Source organism: Cupressus sempervirens, chromosome 7 (assembly GCF_028749045.1).
Source record: "Cupressus sempervirens isolate cs-2001-9-10 chromosome 7, ASM2874904v1, whole genome shotgun sequence".
In the NCBI taxonomy this organism is placed as follows: Eukaryota; Viridiplantae; Streptophyta; class Pinopsida; order Cupressales; family Cupressaceae; genus Cupressus; species Cupressus sempervirens.
The window spans coordinates 927,294,604-927,307,052 of record NC_143124.1 but is presented as its reverse complement, the minus strand read 5'-3'; positions in this window follow the sequence as shown (position 1 = coordinate 927,307,052).

Below are 12,449 nucleotides of genomic sequence, written 5' to 3'. Positions count from 1 at the left end.
ATGTGCTGAAATAGAGTTGCGTACTTCTCTGTTGTCAACATGACAACTCATGAGAGTACACAAACTCTTAAGTGTCTCACAAAATAAAATAATGCAAAATAATAAAATAATGCATTAACCTAGGTAAACTTAAGTGTAAATAGTAAATACTTATTTACACCAACACTTTTAGACAAGCTTGCATAATTTAAATTTGATAAAAGAAATCTAAAAGTAGATTTAATATTCATGCTAACAGGGATTGACTTTAGAGGCACCTTAATATTAATAATCTAGCCCCTGAGAAGAGAGAAACCAAAAATATAATTTGATTCGACAATCATAACTAAAATCTTGAAACAAAAATTACAATGTTTAAGTACTATTATTGATATTATAACAGAAATATAAATGAAAATTTAAAGGATATAAATAACAACTCTAAATTAGAGATATCACAAGGACTTTAGTCATCCCTACAAGATTCACATAGGTCTTCAATGGCTGCCCTCAGGGAACGCTCGTGTAGAATCCCTTCTTCTTCAAAGTAATACTCCAACCAGTCCTCATCCGTGGAGTCCAGAATAGAAAAGAAGAAGAGAAGGAACATAATGTACCTTATTCTGGTAAGCTTGGAAAATTTTGGAACAATTTTCTTTAACTTGGATACCCAAAGATTTCATTTGATTTTAAAGCGCACATTCTATTCTTTAGATTTACATGAGGAACTCATGGATTAAAAGCATCTTCTTAAATATATATTTATATTCTAATGTATGTTCTTCTAAGATTGATTTCTCATGTCTTCCATCATTGCAACTCCTATGTCTTTATATATGTTCTTCTAGTCTTCAAATATATTTCTTCTTTCCTTGGTATCATGTGGAATTAACAAGTCTCCCATATTATTTGTGATCCTTGAGAAAGGTCATCTATTTCATATTACTGCTAGCTTGCAGATATCTCATCTCAAAAATATTTTATTAGTATGACTATATATCACTCTCCTCATAGCTGACATCATTCCTTTCTACTTAGCATACCTTCTTCCGCTGTGGTGTTTAATAGTGTGACAATATACTTTGACTTTGTAATCTTAAAACACTGTCCCATTGTAATATATTGAATGTTGGCATCATTAATATCATCAAAAAACATTATTTGGGCCCTCTTTTTCTATCATTGCAATCAGTGTTCAATCCACTTTCAATGCTGACTGTATCATAAACATGCAGATGTTTATATTATAATTAATTTGATTTGGAGAATATTTGCTAGGACTATTTATTTTGCTGACTAGATTAGACTCAATTGTTTTCTATTGGATTATATATGATGTATGGCTCCTTCTTGTCCATAAATATCACTTGCCCTCCAAGTATGTATACCTCTAATGAAATTCCATGATTGATATTGTATTACAATAATACCTAAATTTATATTTCATTTTATCGACTGTGTATCTTTCTTTATCATTGTTTCTCTCTCATACCCATTCCTCTCTCACCATTGTTGATTGGATAATTGTTGGTTCAATTTCCTCATCATCCCTAGTTTTTCTTCTTTTAATTTCATCTAAGTTCTATCATTCCTTTTACCTCTGTTATAACTATCATTGTCTAGTGCCTTTTCTGAATGTATGTGCGATTGTATCTCCTCTTTGACTATAAATGTATGTGTCTTTTGTTTGAATTTTTTTTATTAATGAGTCTTATCTTATTTTCTTCAGTGTATGTATTTCATTAATTATGACTACTATTGAATAGATTTCCTTCTCATAAGTCCATCTAGACCATTCCTGAGTGCTTTGAGTTGATTCTTTTGCTAATATTTTTCCTCTCTATGTCCATAGGAATTTTCTTTTATCCTAACTAATACAATTGCTAGAGAGTAACAATTAGGGATTTTGACCTGATTGCAGAATACAACTTGACTTGTAGATCTCATATCGCTTCTCAGCTCATACCATTATCTGGCTTACAGTTTCTGCAACTCTGACAACTTGGCCTCCTTTCAAGCATAGTCTCTTGAAGTCTCCATGCTCAATGTACCAGTGCAATCATCTCTTCTTGACCACATGTAGAAGTAGAGCCTTTGTGCTCTTCCTTCTTCTAGATGTCTTCTCCTTGACACCCCTCTAACCACTTCGCAATTTGGCTCTTTGGCAGCAGCAGCATCAACAACATTTTCTTCTTGGTCTATGACTCCTTAAATAGAAGTCTTGGAGTTCCTTTTTCCTGCTCAATTCTTCCATTCTTTAATTTCAATTCGTATGGATTAAGTAGGATTCATTGCATCTAACCCATATTTTGTTTCCTCTAGAAACTTCTTGAATAATCCTTTTGAATTTGCCTACAAATGGTTTACATAGAATTATGTGCCACCAACTCATCATCATTATCCTCCAACTGGTTCACAATATTCAAGGTAAACACTTTGTTGGCTTAGATTTGGTGAATCTTTGTTATTTAAAATAATGTAGCAGCTCGACACTATTGAAATATTGGTGCTTGACACATACTATGTTACTCAGCATCAACTGTGTTTTTCTTGATGCTCGTCATCTGAAGATCACTCGACACCAACTAAGATTTTCTAATGCTCGGCACCCAAACTTCACTCGACACCTGACGATCACTCGGTACACACTAGAATTTCTTGTTACTCAGCTCCAACTGAGAATTTTCTTGGCTTCAACTAACTTGCTTGGCACCTACTAATGATCTTAGTTTAAGCTTTCCAGTCAACCTTGTTACAACTTGTTCCTTCAATGTTTCTAAGTGTGACCAACCTCTGTATCTTTGGGCATGTTATTAATACATCATTTAACCATTGTCTTAACTGATCCTTGCACTTCATTACAACATCATAACTTAACCTTTCCCTTAGGTAGTCTTGTTGCATCTTGTTGATCAAATCCTCTTCATCAATCAACTAAGTGATAGTACTTAGATCTTATAAGCAAATGTCATTCCTACAAATAGCAGGTTTGACATCAATGACAAAACAATGATTGAAAATATTTTTTTAACAACAATTTTCCTTCTTTGCAACAATCTCCCTATTTGATCTCCAACAATGAGCTTTTCAATTAGATTTCCAACAGTTGTCAACATGACAACTCGTGAGAGTACACAAACTCTTAAGTGTCACAAAATAAAATAATAATTTACACTAAATTTTTTTTTAAAAAAACAACCAGGCACATGTCCATCAGATATGGGTTATCCTCCATTAAGCACAGAAGTAAGTGTGATGATGCGAGGATAAACCTAGCATGCAAATTAGTGGTGTAGACAACATGTGCTAAAAAGGGAGTGCACATAACTGTGTTGTCTACATGACAACTCAGTGAATGATGCAAACTCCAGTGTTGTAGACACCATGTGCTGAAATAGAGTTGCGTACTTCTATGTTGTCAACATGACAACTCATGAGAGTACACAAACTCTTAAGTGTCTCACAAAATAAAATAGTACAAAATAATAAAATAATGCATTAACCTAGGTAAACTTAAGTAAGTGTAAATAGTAAATACTTATTTACACCAACACTTTTAGACAAGCTTGCATAATTTAAATTTGATAAAAGAAATCTAAAAGTAGATTTAATATTCATGCTAACAGGGATTGACTTTAGAGGCACCTTAATATTAATAATCTAGCCCCTGAGAAGAGAGAAACCAAAAATATAATTTGATTCGGCAGTCATAACTAAAATCTTGAAACAAAAATTACAATGTTTGAGTACTATTACCAATATTACAATAGAAATATAAATGAAATTGTAAAGGATATAAATAACAACTCTAAATTAGAGATATCACAAGGACTTTAGTCATCCCTACAAGATTCACATAGGTCTTCAATGGCTGCCCTCAGGGAACGCTCGTGTAGAATCGCTTCTTCTTCAAAGTAATACTCCAGCCAGTCCTCATCCGTGGAGTTTGGAATAGAAAAGAAGAAGAGAAGGAACATAATGTACCTTATTCTGGTAAGCTTGGAAAATTTTGGAACTATTTTCTTTAACTTGGATATCCAAAGATTTCATTTGATTTTAAAGCGCACATTTTATTCTTTAGATTTACATGAGGAACTCATGGATTAAAAGCATTTTCTTAAATATATATTTATATTCTAATGTATGTTCTTCTAAGATTGATTTCTCGTGTCTTCCATCATTGCAACTCCTATGTCTTTATATATGTTCTTCCAGTCTTCAAAAATATTTCTTCTTTCCTTGGTATCACGTGGAATGAACAAGTCTCCCATATTATTTGTGATCCTTGAGAAAGGTCATCTATTTCATATTACTGCTAGCTTGTAGATATCTCATCTCAAAAATGTTTTATTAGTATGACTACATATCTCTCTCCTCATAGCTGACATCATTCCTTTCTACTTAGCATACTTTCTTCCGTTGTGGTGTTTAATAGTGTGACGAAATACTTTGAATTTGTAATCTTAAAACACTGTCCCATTGTAATATATTGAATGTTGGCATCATTAATATCATCGGCAAACATTATTTGGGCCCTTTTGTTCTATCATTGCAATTAGTGTTCAATCCACTGTCAATGCTAACTATATCATAAACATGCAGATGTTTATATTATAATCAATTTGATTTGGAGAATATTCGCTAGGACTATTTATTTTGTTAACTAGATTAGACTCAGTTGTTGTCTATTGGATTAGATATGATGTATGGCTCCTTCTTGTCCATAAATATCACTTGCCCTCCAAGTATGTATACTTCTAATGAAATTCCATGATTGATATTGTATTATAGTAATTCCTAAATTTATATTTCATTTTATCGATTGTGTATCTTTCTTTATCATTGTTTCTCTCTCATACCCATCCTCTCTCACCATTGTTGATTGGATAATTGTTGGTTCAATTTCCTCATCATCACTGGTTTTTCTTCTTTTTATTTCATCTAAGTTCTATGATTCCTTTTACCTCTGTTATAACTATCGTTGTCTAGTGTCTTTTCTAGATGTATGTGCGATTGTATCTCCTCTTTGACTGTAAATGTATGCATCTTTTGTCTGATTTTTTTTATTAACAAGTCTTATCTTATTTTCTTCAGTGTATGTATTTCATTAATTACGACTGTTATTGAATAGATTGCCTTCCCGTAAATCCATCTAGACCATTCCTGAGTGCTTTGAGTTGATCCTTTTGCTAATATTTTTCCTCTCTATGTCAATCATATTTTATATTCTACTTGAGATCCCACCCTCCCCCCCCTCCCCTCGCCCCCCCCCCCCATAATCTTCCTATCCATACTCATTTTTATATCTCTTCTATGAAGTATTCTTGAATGGTCACATCCTTGAGATTAATAGATTTTTTTTAAAAAATAGGTTTTAATCTTTAATTAAACTTATTCAGTTATAATATATTATATTTAGTTATTAACTATCTAATCTTATATTTATAATAATTATTTATATATATTATTAACAATATTTTCTTGCACCATAATAATAATATTTTTTAATGATAACATATTATTAATATTTTAATAAAAAATATTCAATACTACTTTTTTTTATCAGTAAATGACTGAAGCCTTATATTATATTAGATATAAAAAATGAATTTACAGAAATCTTTGTTCAAACGAGCATTGGTAGGAAAGAACATAGTAAGAAAACCTCCAATCTTGCTCGAGACTGAAGTCTAATTTCATACATTTTAAAAGAGGTATACCCTAGTATAAATATAATTCTTTCTTATAGATTTATACAAATTTTGATGTATCATTATATGACATAGATACAATCAAAGCATGGGGAACATAATGCTTAAGGTAAGAGAATAGGCTCAAAGGAGTGAAAGACCAACCTTAGTGTAGAGATCAGATCAACATCTGCAAGGCAAACACAGATAACTTCCAATAGGGGATGAGTAACTAGAAAAAAAAGGCAATAATATGAAAGGGAAGAAAAAAACTAGATAAAAAACTTTAAAAGATCTTCAAATTTAAGCCCTTTAACAATAATTCCCTTATTCTACATTATCCTTATTACAAATCTCCACAGTATTATTGTTAGTTAATTTCATAAATTTAAACTATCTACTGTTCGGCATAAGTGTCAAGTAGTATTAGGCCTAATTTATGCTGATGAAAATTGGCAGAAGTTTTTAACATTATTCTTATTGATGCACTCTAATCTAGTTGTTTCTATGCTTTTTCTTTATACATTTTGCTTCCTTCCATTTTTAGGTAATTTTGACAAAATCAATGGTTTACCATTAAGCTTAAAGGGGTGCTATTAGGGCCTATTCTATACTAACTTCCTTTTGATTTCTTTTAGTAAACTTGTGATTATTATTATAGCTTGCAATATTGATTTATTTACTCACTTGTTATGAGTAATGTTGTATCTATACAATCTCTACATTAGTTTAACATCTATTATTTTTTAGTTTGATATCCTCTATTATTATTCAGTGGCCTTGATTTCAGCCTCAATTCTTTAACCCAATCTAAGGATAGGATCCTAGCCCAATTTTAACAAGGTTTGTGCCCTTACATATAATCGTTGAGCTTGCATTATTTCTATTTATGAAGCTTTGTAAAAGTGCCTCATATTTTTTTGAATTAATCTAATGAGTGCCAAAATTTTATAGCATTATCATACATAGTTATTGAATCTTGTATAAAAATGTAGTCTAAAATTATAGGGGCCGCTATAGAATTAGGTAAGTGTAGAGGAAAGATAGGTGAACTCTTCACCCTCTACTCCTTTGTTGGCTAATTCATCAGCCTCTGTATTGTCTTCACGATAAATATGTTGGAACCTTGTTTCTTCAAACTGATTTATTAGACTTAACACTTTTCAAGCTTGGAGTTCAATACCTAGTTTGGTGTCTATCATTTTCTAATGGCATTGATAACGATTTGAGAATCTCCTCTGGTGATTAACCTTGTGAATTTTTTCTTTAAACTTAGTTGGAGTCCTTCTTGTAGAGCTTCTAATTCAACTATATTATTTGAGACAATACCCAAGGTTTGGCTCTCTTGGTAAGCCATTGGCTAGAATCTGACCTAAATATACATCCTACTCTAGCCTTCCCTAGATTCCCTTTGGATGCTCCATCAAAATTTAACTTTGCGCATCCCTTAGTGGGGGGCTTTCCATACACATTCTTTCCTAGCTTTAAGGTCCTTTTTCTCATATAATAATGGTGGCTTGATAAGATGTTTCCAATATGTGTGTGTGTGTGTGTATCTCATCGGGTCTTCAGTGAAAATAATCGAATAAGTGGGAACTGGGACACCTCTAATGTAAAGCATATTGTAATTGGTCACCAAGGGAATTTTAAGATCTCTTCTAATATTAATCAGCATTGTAAAGGTCCCTCGACAATTGTTCATAAAAAATCTCACAACAATGGCTTTGAATGAGCTCATTATCCGCATAAAAATTGTGGGCAACCAATATAAACATCACTACAATATCAACATTAGCACGAAACCTATTAGGACAATTGATGTATTGGGTTCCTAGGAATAAGAGAACAACTTGCCAGATGATGTCATTACTAATAGAGACAAATTGCATAATTCTTTCTATCTTGATGGGATGATCAAAAGCCATGAGATGAGCAGGGGAGGTGAGCTTAATAGGAGTGTTCATGATAACAGATGCAAAAAAAAGATGAACATTCCTAAATATATAGGAAAAAATGCTCAAGACGCCAACCTTTGTTAGGAAGTTAATTATAATTAAGGTTTGCACGAAGATTAGGGTGATGGATGCACAATGGGTGTTTGCCACCTTCTCAATGCATTAAATCATCATTAATTTGAAAGTACATCCAAGATTAAAATAAGGAAAGAAAATAATTTCCTATTGAATTAAACACATAAGGTGCCTTTGGAAATCAAACACTAAATGAGTAATTAACACTTGGAATATGACAAGGATTTTATCTTTCCCTCGGTGGGTTGGAGATAGAAAGATATTAGAAGGTTGGAAAAAGATTGTATAAATAAATAAATACCAATATACTAACGAAATTTAAGATAAACATGCTTAGACTTACAAAAACTTAACATTGCTAATCCAAAGATGTCTAAGTGGTTATAAAGAAGGGAGAATTAGAAAGTCCTTATTAATATCCTTAATGTTTGGTTGGCCATCTGACTAAATGCTTTGAATGATACTAGTCCTATTATAACCATCGGCTCCTTAATTAGCTAGCTAATCTGCTAGGCTATTCCCTTCTCTATATATGTGGTTAATTATAGTTTGTTTGAATGATTCAAGGAGATTTAAAACTTTTGCTTGTAGAGATTATAATTTCCAATTAGGCATGGAGCCCTTTCGGAGGGCATTAATGATGATGGCTAAATCACCTTCAATTTCAATATATTGGAAATCAAACATAGTCACAGGCCTTCCATAAGGGCTTTTAACTCTGCCTCATTGTTAGAAGTAATGCCAATATATTTGCAACATTTGTGTAGAATGTGTCCTTTGTGATTCCTAATACAACAATCGATACTAGCAAATCCCAGGCTTCTTTAGGAAGCTCCATCAAAATTGACTTTCACCCAATCCTTTTGAGGAGGGGACCAGACACACCTTTCACTTTCACTCTTATTCTTCCCTGTCCCTATGAAGGGAGGAAGTTTAAGTCTCATCCATTCGTTTCGCATAGATCTATCCCAATGAGACATAACCTTATGGGATCCTCCATTATTGTAAACCTTACTATTGATAACCTCAATGACCAGGGTTTCCATTTTTACTATAAGTTGTTGGTAGTCCATCTTCAAATTCCTTAAGATCTTCATGTTCCTTTCCTTCCATAATTTTTATCCACAATCCTTTGAAAATGCTTTCTTTATTCAAAATAGGCCAAGATAATAAGAGAGACTAGATAGAGTTAGGAAGAGTTGTCTTCCAGGACATTTTCTTGAAGAACCAGTTCCAATACAAGCTAGCATAGTCATAATTTACTAATAAATGGTTGGGAATTTTATTTTTTTCACAAAGCAAACAATCAAGGAGTCCTCCATATTCTTCAAATTTTGTTGGAAGTTAAAATTTTCCCTTGAAGAGCAAGCCAGGAGAAAGCTCTTGCCTTGGGAAGACAAAGGGCGTCCCAACAAAAGGTCTGAGGTAGCTCCAATTTGGGATTATTTTTCTTCTCCATCAAGCTATTATAATCTTCTTTTACTATAAACTCCTATGATTTAGAGCCTTCCCAAATTAATTTATCCTTTCTATTTGATAATAAAAAGGTTCTACTTTTAAGGATGGTCCTTATATGATTGGGAAAATTTGAAATTATGGAGGGATTTCCATTGTCAGACCTCTGAAGATGACTTGTCTAAAATCAAATAATTGCAAAGGAAAGGAACCCAAGCTTCTTCCAAGTCTTCTCTGATTATAAGACAGTTTCTTAACTTATTAATAATGGGATATCCTTCCCAAGAATTTGTCCAGAATCTCACTTTATCTCCTTTCCCTATTTTTCATGTGCCTTTGTCTGAGATGATAGATCTACATTTGATCATGAAGTTCAATATGCCTGATTCCATTGGAGGAGATTTAGTTATGAGGAGACTAAGGGGGTCATTAGGATCAAGACATTTTTTGTAAATAATTCTAGCCCATTTCAAATGAGGGTTTCTAAACATTCTCCATACTAGTTTTGCCCCTAGGGCTAAGGCCTAATCTTTGATGTTTCTTATCCCAAAGCCTCCATTTGCTTTAGCCCTATAGATCTTATCCCAATCCATTAGTGAAAATTTCTTGTTATCTAATCATTGCCAAAGGAAGTCTCTAATTTTTATATTTAAAGTGTCTCTTTTCTAAGCAAAAAAGTTGGAGACTAAGAGGTTATAAATAGGTATACTGGTTAAAGTTGATTTTAGCAGGGTAAGTCTCCCTGCCAAAGAAAGTCATTTACCTTTCCATGATTGGATTCTAGCTTTAATCTTATCTATCAGGCCATCCTAATTGGTTGATTATTTCCTCCCATTTTCTAGCTAGAAACCAAGGTATTTATAAGGAAAAGAACATATTTTGATATTGAGGGCTTTCCTGATACATACTTCTACAGAAGGATTGTTGTGGAAAAAGAAAACTTCTAATTTGGCCAAATTGATCTCTTGAACTACCACCACCATATGGTCATTAAGAATACTTTTGATGGTCCTAGCTTCTAAGATGTTGGCCTCCCCATATAACATTGTGTTGTCCACAAATTGCTGGTGGGTAGTTGGTTCATCATCTCTTGTTTGTTGAATTCCTTTAAGCATTTTGTTAGAACAAGTAGCTTGAAATACTCTACCTAGGGCTTTTGACATTAGGACAAATATGAATGGAGACAAAGGATCCCCTTGCTTGAGCCCTCTTGAAGAAGCAAATAATCCCTCAATAGATCCATTCACTCAAATAGAGAGTCTCATAGTAGAGATACATTCAAAGATAAAATTAACCCAAGGTTTAGAAAAGTTGTATGCTTGGAGACACTTACATAGGAAGTACCAGTTTACCTTGTCATAGGCTTTGCTAATACCCAATGTTATAAGTATCTAGGGTTTTCTTGATAATTGTAAATAATGCATAATTTCTTGACCTATCACAACCCCATCATAAATTGATCTACCAAGGACAAGTCTTGTTTTTTCTTCACTAATGAGGGATGATAATAGCTTTGGAAGTCTCCTAGCTATTGTTTTTGTCAGTATTTTATACAACATGTTGCAAAGAGAGATAGGTCTATAACCCTTAAAGTTCTTAGGAGATTCCTATTTAGGTATTAAAACCAGGAATGTATGATTAACTTCCTTGAGAAGCCCTCGAGAAGAACAAACTCCTTCCAGAGCTTTAGTAACATCATTTCTTAAGAAATACCAACATTTTTGAAAAAAGCTAGTTGGGAAACTGTCTGCCCTAGGGGACTTATTTGGATTCATCTGATTTATAACATTTTCCACATCTTCTTTAGTGAATTTTGCCTAAAGTGCTTTGTTTTGATTCGGGAAAATGATATTGGGAATGTTTTTGAGGAATTCATGTTGATTTAATGTTGAAGAGTTTTCATTAAGAAAATTATTGAAGGAGGGGGCGTCCTCTACCACCTTTGAGGGGTTTGTTAGGATAGATCCATCCTCTATATGGATCCTAGTAACCTTGTTCTAAGCCTTGCGAACATTCATACTATCATGATTTTTTTTTCTTATCTCCTTCTTTAAGCCAAGTCTCCCAAGATTTCTACCTCCAGTAAACTTCCTCCTTGGCTAGAATTTCTTCTAATTTTAACTTTAGTTCTTTTTTCATGGTTACAAAGTTCTTCCCCCATGCCTACATCCATGACTTCCATGTTTACATGTTCTATTTCAGCATCCACTTCCCTTTTTTGATCGAATACATTTCTCAATTTGGATTTATTCAACTAAATGAGTTGATTCTTGATGATTTATAATTTTTTAGCTACTTTATACATTTTGGAGCTCGAGACTTTTGCTTCCTTCCACCAAGATTCCAACAAGGGTAAAAGAGAGGGGGTCCAAAAACCACATTCATTCAAATTTGAAAGTGTTTATGATTAGGGTTTCTCCCATATACATGTTGAGGAGAACTGGTAAATGATCAAAACTTGAGAATGGTAAGGTCTCAGATTTAAGATAAGAGATTTGATTTGGGAAGTTACCCAGGAAAAGAACTTGTCCAATCTTTCTACTATTTGACTGAAACCTTACCTTTTGTTGTTACAGGTAATGGAATTGTCTAGTGAGGTTACTTCCACCAAGGAATTGATGTAGACCCAATGATTCAAATCTATAGAGGTTTGAGGAAGTTTTGATACAACTCCTTTTTTTTTCTAAAGGTGAGATTATTGCATTGAAATCACCTCCTAAAGTGCATAATTGATTAAGGGACTGGAGATGAGTGCCTATCTCCTTCCATACCTTTTATCAGAACTAGAGGTGGGGCCATATACATTAAAAAGTGAAAAAACTAAATTCTTTTCAAAGTCCCTAATTGGAGCCATCATCCAATGTTTGTCTGCATTGATAGGGGACATGCTAATGTTGTAGGGGTTCCATATGAAGGCTAGACCCCCTAAAGCACCTTTAGCTCAGTTTCCCTAGATACACCTAAAACCTAGTTTCTTTTTAAAATAAAATGATTCCTCTAAACTCATTTTAATTTCTTGAATAATATTAATATTAGGTTTATATTTATTAAGACATCACTTTAGAAGATGTTTTTTGTTAGGGGCATTGAGACCCCTAACATTTTAGGATAGGACTAACATTACCCCTTGGGAAGGCACTTCTCCTTCCCTGCTTTGAAGAGATTAGTTAATTTTTTCTATCCTTTGGCTTCAACAACCTGAAATCTTAGTTCATTCAAGGGTTTCCTTCCTCTCTTTTTGGAAACTCTATCCAAGTTAGGAGAGGCCGAAGGGCATCTGATTTTTCAATGCCTC